General features: G+C 34.7%; 1 pseudogene; it reads right to left on the bottom strand.

Moving 5' to 3' along the window:
• Positions 1 to 901: 901 nt before the first annotated feature.
• Positions 902 to 1,919, bottom strand: LOC145121847 (receptor-like serine/threonine-protein kinase NCRK pseudogene; annotated as a pseudogene).
• Positions 1,920 to 6,946: the final 5,027 nt, after the last annotated feature.

Raw genomic sequence — 6,946 nt, 5'->3', positions numbered from 1 at the left:
AAAGTGATTAATATATATTATTGAATTAAATATAATTGAAAAATATCATCTTAATTAATTACAAGGGTAATTTAGTCAATTAATATAAACTTAATAAAGGAAAATTGCATTTTTTAAGGGATCATAGATTCTATTAATTTTAAAAATCCGATTTTTCGAATTATAATTCTTTTAATTCGGACATTCTGACAGAATATGTTTATGAGTATATTCAAAAATAAAAATATTCTTGAACCATAAATAATAAAAATATTCTTCAATCTATTTCTTGATCATGAATTTAAAAACTTCTTGTAGAATAACAAATTATTGAACAATCAATAGAAGAATAAAAACAAAAAATACATTATTTCTTATAGAATACGGGTAAAAATTGTTAATAATTACATTTATTATTAAAGAATAAACTAAAAAAACAATCAAAACGGGAAAGAAAACATCAAAATCTAACAACGACTAATACATTCTAAAAGAATAATGTGGTCCGTTTCAATTTTGTGGTCCGTTCTTCAAGCATCAACTTCTGTGATTCCAACAGAACTGTCCATTCCAACAGAATTAGAATTCATGATTCCATTCCAACAGAATTGGAATTCGTGATTCCATTCCAAAAGAATTGGAATCTCACCAAGATTCATTTTGTTGGAAGGGGATTTTCCTCCTACGTTCCATGTAGCTGAAAAAATGCTGGTTCAAGAATTCAAGGATCGAAAATAAGTAAGTAATTATTAAAAATCATAAGTCGAAAGTAAAAAAGGGGGAATAATTATGAGTTAAGGATACCTATAGTTCTGTATGTTTATGATCTGAGGGTGGTCAAGATCAACTGTTGACCACCTATGAGCTTCTATACTCCTGCTGGATTTTTCTGTTCATTGAAGTGATATATACCGTATGTTAATCATTTCACCAAACTCTTAGCCATTCCCAGATCAGTAATCTACCAACAAAATCAAAACTTAATAACATTCACAAATGTGATATTAAAAATTATTATTCCCAATTCCCACCTTTGCTCTCCAGTTTTCATCCAATAGAATGTTAGTGGATTTAACATCTCTATGCAAGATTCTTGGTGCAGCTGCTTCATGAAGATATTCCAACCCTCTAGCAGCTCCAATGGCTACTGCAATGCGGGCCCCCCAGTCTAGACATTTTTCTGAAACCCCATCCAGACACTGTCTCAGGTTGCCATTTGGCATGTATTCAAACACCAAAAGCATTTCAGGCTGTTTTGTGTGGTATTGGTATTCTAAACAGTACCCAAGTAATGGCACCACATGGCAGTGATGGAGTCTTGACAGCAGTTCAATCTGAACATAAATTGAACTTTTTTTATTAAAAAAAACTATTTTGCATTTGTATATTTAATTAATTATTAATTATTACCTCTGTTAAAAATGTTACTTCCAGCGAAGGAACGAACCAGCGAAGGAACGAACCTGATATTCACTTTCGCTCCATAATCAATTGACTAGATTTGAAACGAACCTGCCAAATCAAGATGCCAAAGTTCGTCTCTCGCCTCAAGATACACAAGCGAAACTGATATCATTCATAAAGCAAGAATTGAAGCTGTTCATGAAATTGAAGTTGGATTTCAATCCTGTAAGTTGAAATCGATTGGAGTTCTAGGAATTTCCTAAATTCGCAATTGGAAATCGGTCGTACGAATTGAAATCGAAGTACTAGCGTTCATGTTCTAGGCTCGATCGGGAGTTCAAATCAGAATCGGAGGTCGGAAGCATTGATCTGCAACGAAACGATTCAATCACGCTTCTTCACAAAATACTAAAACGCGGGAGAATAAGAGAGATAGAAGCAGGCCTAAAAGAACCCGCACCCACCTCTTCTTCTTCCGTCGAGCCAATGCCACCGAAGCCCCACCTATCGTCGGACCCTCTTCTGGTCTCACCCATCGCTCTCTCTTCTGATCTCACCCCACCTGCTGCTACTCGCATCCCTTTTCCTTTGCAGATCGGCGTTTAGATAAAAGAGTGCAACGAGATTTAAACAGGAGAGATTAGATCGGTGTTTTAGATAAAAAAGGGGAACGAGATTTAAACAGGAGATATTAGGTTAAAAGTCTACCATGATTATAGGGATTAATTTTGGAAGTTACTAAACAAATTACTAAATTACCCTTATTTATTTATTTAATTATTTAATTATTTATTTAATTTTGATTGATCTACATTTATGCATACAATAACACAATACTTAGTTTAAACAAATGAACCTAGCTCTACATGTGTATAAATACAACTTATGATACAATGGCCTTGGGCCGATATCAATAATGGGCTGACTATAAAAATACAATATACACTAACACGAAATAAACACTTTTAAGACAACGGCCCCCATACTTTTCATAAATAGAAAACCATGAACTCACATACAAATAATTGGTTATTATTATGTACGTATTTGTCAATATGTGCTAATATTCTATAACATCAAGCTTGAAAGGCAAGGAAAATAATTAGTGACTTTTAGGAGATTATATTTTTGTCGAATGTTTAAGGATTTCCTTTCAAGTTTAAATTAAAACTATGTAGGTATTTAGTTTGAATTAAGTTAAGATTTTTTATTGGTAGAATTTTGATGTATCGATAAGTTAAGACTTCTACTTTTTCAATCCATTATTGATATTATTTGTAAATCATTGGAAGTAGTCACATCATTGGAATTTGGGACGTGACTTTCTGGTCCCCTCATCACGGAGTTCATGAGTCGCGAGTTTAATTCTCCTTTAGTCTTTTGCCTTAAAATTTTTAAAGAAAGCTACCAAAATGAGGACTTTCAAATACGTTATTGATATGATATGATTTTATCATGTAAAAAGAGGTAAACAATACTCCTATAAACCTATAAAGTATGAGGTAAACCGCAGCTTATAAAGGAGGTGACGTATATTTCAAATCATAGTATCTCGAATGTTTTGCCAATTCTAGAGGCAACATAAAATAGTATTGAATGTGAGTTGTAAAGCAAGCATGTGTATGTATATATAATTAATAGAAGAATGTGAGAAAGTTGGGCATCAAAACCTAACAATGTGGACTCTTAATAAATAAGAAAGAGAAGCGATTTCACATGAAGTTATCAACATAAAGTGAAACAACAAGGACAAAAAAGAAAGCTTCTAAACCATTATTTATTGATAAAAGTCCCACATTAAAAAGAACCCAACTTTTTGCCCATAATTTGTCAAACCATTTTTAACCATATTCTAAAAGGAATGCTTAAAATGATTCATCAAGAATAACTTAATATACTATACAAATAGTATACGGCTTTTGAGTATTTAGTTTCTTTAAAAAAACGAATCATGGCTTTGACTGGTCATAGGGATGGGTGAGTATTTAGTTTCTCTTTTGCTAGTTTTTAAAATCAATTGACCGACCTTGTGTATGTATTAAGCTTGGTTCAAAGTAGAAATGATTTATTCATGTCTTTTTCTTTTTGTAACGAAGGTTGGATTAAAGATCTTGAACTGAGAGTAGTTAGTTCAAATAATCATTCAATTGTTGAAACCGAAAAGGAAAATGTTCATTGTACCTATATATTCTTGTCAGTGAGTTCTAATGTCGTAAAGTTAGTTGGCCATAAAAAGAAACTAGATAAAAATAAAGAAAAAGAGTTTTTATGATACGGCGTTAATTAGAAAACAAGTGATATATCTTGTCTTTTGTCATGAATATGACCTTAATCTTGACACATGTTTAAGCTATGTGAATTGAAACCATATTATTATTGACAATTGAGAGATCTAAAAGTATAAACCTAATCATTGTATTACTTTTTAATTTTTTTTAATTGGATGAAGTTTCATAATTACATATGCAAAAATAAAATTAGATTTTGGAGCCACCAAATCCATTCTATACGAAGTTTGTGTTTTCTATACACAATCCAATTAAAAGAGCACACAACAATACTATCAAAAACCCTATCACTTACCGGTCTATCAAAAAAAGAAAAAGATTACTAAATTTCTAAATGCTCCACCAAGTAGTTGAAATAATTGCATCCACTACACACCATCCTCTTTGTAGCAGTCAAAGAACTCGATTCTAATCAAGAAGACATGTCACGAACCATATGAATCAAAGACATGTTAATATCACACCATCTCCCAATCATCTTCACAATAGCCTTGGTAACATCGTATGTCAAGAAAATATGATCCACCTCCTCAATGTAACTACCAAAATAAAGCGAAAGATCAATTCCTCTAGCCAAATTATTCTCCTTTCTGGTTAGTCTATCCAAACATGCTCTTCACATAAAAATCTTCACCTTTTTTTTGGAAGTAAGGAATTTCATGCTCTTCACATAAAAATCTTCACCTTATTTTTGGAAGTAAGGAATTTCATTTAGTTTGGGTACTACCATTTGTCAATAAAAGATTATCAATATAATTTTTCATGTCACTTACTTTGAAATCCACCCCACTGGTTATATCCAAATCCACCGATCCAAGTGTTGCAAAAGAACCACAGACCCAAACAAAATTTCCAAAGCTGAGAGTTGAGCTTACTTAGCTATAACGTCCTAAAAATCATGATAAAATTTTCATTTTTAAAACCATATCAAAATCTATAAATCATACAAAACATACTTTCCAAAAGCCATAAAATTATAAATCAGAGTATCCCAAAATCATAGGTCAAGTAAATATCCGGGATGATGTGCACAATCAAGCCTTCGCTTGTCCCTACCCTCTGAAGTACCTGAAACCAAAAAGTTAAGGTGTAAGCCAAAGCTTAGTGAGTTCCCCCAAAGTACCCCACACATCAACATATACATAATACACACAACCAGACCTACAACACAAGGCTGGACCGCCACCGAGCCTTCAGCTACAAGCTAGATTGCTCCCGAGCCTATAACATAAGCTGGACCGCTCCCTTGGTCCTATAGTATCAACTGGACCACCTGGGTATCTTGGCCTTGAGCACAAAGCAGGACCGCCTCAACCCAAAAAAATAATAACATGTCGACATATGCAACAATAATCAATAACCATCAAGTACATGTACTGATCATACAGATCTACCAATCTAATATACAACCATCATAGCATCATCCTATATACCAGGATACATAACCTAGTAGGTCGTCATTGGTGCCTTCGACCTACGAGTACAGTGAGGAAAACTCACCTGAACCACTAGACAGAAGCCCATCAACTACCTCAACATCATAACATCCAACCCAAACTTCCTAAAACCGAACCAAGACCAACAAACATTTCATCGCGAGCATTATCCATAGATACAAGAAGCATCATCTCTTAGTCAGGATACATCATAGACAAAAAAAGCTTTCATTCCCATTTCACATCCCTTGATCAATTAAAACAATTAATTAACACCTGACTTAACTAAACTCAAAGAAAGCAGACCCTTGATCTCATCTCAAGGCAACCATACCATAAGAATCTTCTTGTGCATTCCCACACTGCCATACTTGCCGCCAAAAACCGCAACTATCTAGCTCCATGATGGGTCTACACCCCAACACTGAAAATCTCATGTCTGCTCTCTCTTTCCTCCGAACATGGAAGGTTGGAAGAACATAACCTCCGTCGTAGCTAGTGACATTCCAATCCATCTGCCAATCACTCAGCCTCCGGCTGCAATCCTCGAGCCGATCATCACAATCGCTTCATTCTTGAGTCTTGCGACTCAAATGAAACTACCTCGAGCAAGGCCCTTGAGACCTCAAAATCAACTAACTCACTTAGGTCTGCACCATTCAAACCTAAACCGACATGGCCACTAAGGCCCAAGCAATCACCAGGCCCATCCTCAGCCTGCAAAACCTTAACTGATAAACCAAATAAGACGAAAACATATTGCAGTGAATCATGGTGCCAAACAATGTAATCTACCCTCAATCAGCCCCTTAGAATCCTCGAAAGTTTCCTCGATTCGAGTATGGATCCTGTTCTTTCAGTAGTACGGGCCCAATACTACCTTCCGCACATATCCGCACTTTCCTCAAGAATCGTTTCGGATCCTCTAAGTAATTACTCATGCTGATACTCCCAAAACCCGCTAAACATTGCACCAATCGCACTAAAGCACTTCCTAGGATACACACACATCCTATACTTACTCTCTCGAGAGTGGATAATCATTCCTCATGCTGGCATACTACAAACCATACTCACTCATGAAACTTCCAATAAACCTGCAGCCGCTCGTGTATGCTAATCATACATAACACTAGATTCGATAGACAATCAGATACTTGATTCTACCCTAAGCCCACAACCAGACAAGGAACATGAAATATGGTTAAATCAAACATTCACATGCTATAAAATCTTAGTTATTTACAACTATGATGCATACACTAAGCAACCATAGTAATAATGCCAGTTCCATATAGCATAAAAATAAATTCTCCTAGGCTATCATGCATCATAAATCAGACAATTCTATCATGCAATTCCTGAAGTCCCCTAGCTTACAACTAGCATGCAATTCTATCATATTATCAATAAACATAACAAAAATGGGTATCTTGGGAAACACTTTCCTTGGCTCCGAATGATTGTACACATCGCATCCTTTTTGTTCGTCTTTTTAGAGTTAATTTTGAAAAATATTTTTGCAGATCTGTAACGTCCAAAAAATCATAACAATTTTTTTTATTTTTTATTTTTTATTAAGGTTAATAAAGCGTTAATACATATCTTTCCCGTAAGACCAAGCTAAACAAGTTTTAGCTAAACATCACTAAATCAGAGTGATTCACAAAATGCTGAAACATGTGGTGTGTAATCTTCAATCATCCCGAGCCCTTCCATTTGAAATCCGGAGTACCTGAAACATAAACTGACAACCGTAAGCACAAAGCTTAGTGAGTTCCCCAAAATACCGTATAACATACAACCACATAATATCATGCAACATAAATACAGTTGCCA

Source organism: Lactuca virosa, chromosome 6 (genome assembly GCF_052849685.1).
Source record: "Lactuca virosa cultivar CGN04683 chromosome 6, Lactuca_virosa_CGN04683_v6, whole genome shotgun sequence".
Lineage (NCBI taxonomy): Eukaryota > Viridiplantae > Streptophyta > Magnoliopsida > Asterales > Asteraceae > Lactuca > Lactuca virosa.
The sequence above is the reverse complement of the archived record's forward strand: the minus strand, read 5'-3'. Positions and strand labels throughout refer to the sequence as shown.